Genomic DNA, 2,969 nt, shown 5'->3' with positions numbered 1-2,969 from the left:
ACATCCTTCCCTTTAACAACTCCTAATTTCTCACCCAAATTACGAGAATTCTCACCCAAATCACGGGCTTCTGATTCAGCCTCTTGTTGAATCTCATGATTGTTGTGTGGCACTAGTGTCGGGGCTTCATTATTTTTTTCATCACCAAAGGAATTCCCGTTTCCTTCCAAGGACTCCTTCTCCATGCACAACGATTTATCATGCCCATATCGTGCACAAGTAGCACAAATCAACGGTAAACTCTCGCACTCCACTTCATAAGTCACACCCTCCACTATAATATGTTTGATTACAGGCAACTCAAGATTAATTTGAACACAAGCTCGGGCATATTTTCCTCTTTCTGCAAGCTTAGTAGCCAAATCTACTTTTACCGGAATTCCTATTGCAGAAGCAATTCGCAGCATTGCTTGTTCCTGGTAGCACCAAATTGGAAGTCCCGAGACTCGAATCCATACCAGCGTTGATCCAAAGGATTTTTCGCATGGCCTAAAATCCACATCCCATGGCTTTACTGCAACATAGTGACCGTCTATCAACCACGGGCCACCAAGAATGACTTTCTCACGATCCGCAGCAATATCAAATTTAACCAAAAAATATCCAAACCCCACATCCAACAAATCAAACCCTCCTTTGATGCGCCATACTATCCGAAGCTTATGCATGAGAGCCGTGTAGCCATAATGTTTATCCAGCACCTTGATCACGATGGCTTCCTTATAAGGTTCAGCTAGACAACTCTTTGCCTCCTTGGTAAAATTGACACTTGGTGGACGAGAATCACCCTGCTTACCTGTCACCGTCGCGATACCATCCCCAGATAAAGACCCTACTAATGCAAAGGCCTTAACTAACCAATATAAACGTGTATTATTAAATTTTGTACAATTTTTCTTTTAGAAAAAGCTCCACAACCAAGCAAATTACCCAACTAAATAAAATAACTAACCAAATCTAATTAAATTGTTATTAAAAATTTAAATTCATACGCGCTCTTCTTTTTCACCTATGTTGCTTCTTTACCTTTATTGATGTTGTTATTCTCCTCTTCCTCCTCTTTCCTCATCTTTCTCTTTTATTATCACTGTTACTACCATCGCCTTCTCCTCCTCCTTTTTTCATTTGAATCTCTTCTTCTCTTTTATTTTTTTGCTCTTTTTTCTCTATTTTCATCATCATTGTCATTATCATTATCATTATCATTATTGTCATCATCGTCGTCTTTTTCTTATACATATAACAGTTCAAATTCAAAATATACTGAAATTCTTTAATGATGACGACATATAAACAAACTTAATTCAAAACAAGTTCAGACCAAATACACCTTATTTAAATCCAAAATACACCAAAATTAAATCAAAATAAACCGAAATTACTTAATGATTACTCAAAACTCTTCCTCCTCTTCCTTCTTCTTCATTAGCATCATCGTCGTCATCTTCTTCTTCTTCTTTTTCTTCGTCCTCTTCTCGTTCTTGTTTTACCTTCTCATGATTATTCTTGTTTTACTCTTTTAACAAGAATAAAAAAAAAAGAAGAAACACACATAATGCTGTAAAATCAGTATGAAGAGAAGAAATCTACATTCATTCAACTTAATAAGATTACAATACAGAACAAACATGTTCATTCAAGTCTAATATAAAAAATAATGCTCTTAAAAGAAGAAATAAGAATAATAGAAATAACAAAAAGAAAAAAATGCAGCATCAAAAAATATATTTTTTGTACTGTTGTAGCAAAATTTTAGTATCAAAACTAATAAATTTATGTGTTATTGTTAAGCAATTTTAATATCATTTTTTAAATAAATATTACATAATTCAAATTTTTTTTCTTCTCATCTTTTACTGCTTTTTTTTATTTTTTTCTTTTTTTTCATCTTCTTATTTTAGTTTTTTTATAATTCTTTTTATTTTATTCTCTTAAAAAAATAAAATAAATAAAATAAATAAATAACTGCAATATTATATGAAAAAGAGGAGAAGAAGAAAAAACAAAATTAAAATACAGCAATAACAGCACCAATAAAAAAAGAAGGAGACGTACGAAAAAACATAAAGGAAAAAATATAAAAAAAATTGCATAATTTCATGCACACATGTTGTGTGAATAGATTTTATTAAATTTAAACTAAATTAAATTTAGTTACCAAAAAAACTTGAATATGTAATGAAATTTTAAATCGATTATTATTGTTGTCTTAGTAGGACATGCAGAGTACCGCATTATATAAAATTGCATGGATTTTTTTTTAAAAAAAGTATAGGTAGACAATGAGAATATTAAACAATGTGAATAATTAATATGTCAGATGTTTAATTCAATAAGTATGCAGATGATTATGTTCATTATTTTTAATTGGATGGTTATTTCTTTTGATTCGATTTATTCATACACAATTAACAATGGTTGGATGTTCAATCTATTAGGTGTGCAAATGGTTATCCTAATATCAATGTTTAGGAGATAATTTGAGAATGGAGTATTTTTTTTATTTTATTGTGTCAATTCAAGAACCCATTTCTTCCGGTTTTTGTGGTAGGTTCCATTTTCTAGTACCGGTACTCATTGTTTAAAAAATTAGAAGTTCAAATTAAACAGCGGTCAACGCATAAATGAGAAATTTTGCTGTGTATAATGAATATTAATGATATTGATATGGGGTATTAAAGGAGGCTAATGAAGTGAGATTCCCACTCCCAATGCAAAGTTAGCACAATATGCGGATTGCTGAAAAGCCCCTCCTCGCTTTAAACAGACATGATGCCCCTCCCACCACCACCTTTCTCAATTTGAAAGAAAAGAAGAAAAGTTTTAGTCGGGTATCATATATCTTTCTCTAATTTCGAAATATATTTTCCAAAATCAAATTCAACTTCAGTACCCCATCACATAAATATCTACCATCCACTTCCATTGTGGCGTTTTGATGTGTGTGTTTTTTTCTAATTGCATGGACA

At 31.7% G+C, this 2,969-nt stretch overlaps 1 pseudogene; it reads right to left on the bottom strand.

Moving 5' to 3' along the window:
- Positions 1 to 2,969, bottom strand: part of LOC107607560 — a 15,635-nt pseudogene that overhangs the window by 4,598 nt on the left and 8,068 nt on the right.

The sequence above is a fragment of the Arachis ipaensis genome, chromosome B07 (assembly GCF_000816755.2).
Source record: "Arachis ipaensis cultivar K30076 chromosome B07, Araip1.1, whole genome shotgun sequence".
Classification (NCBI taxonomy): Eukaryota; Viridiplantae; Streptophyta; class Magnoliopsida; order Fabales; family Fabaceae; genus Arachis; species Arachis ipaensis.
This window is presented reverse-complemented; position numbering and strand designations above follow the sequence as displayed.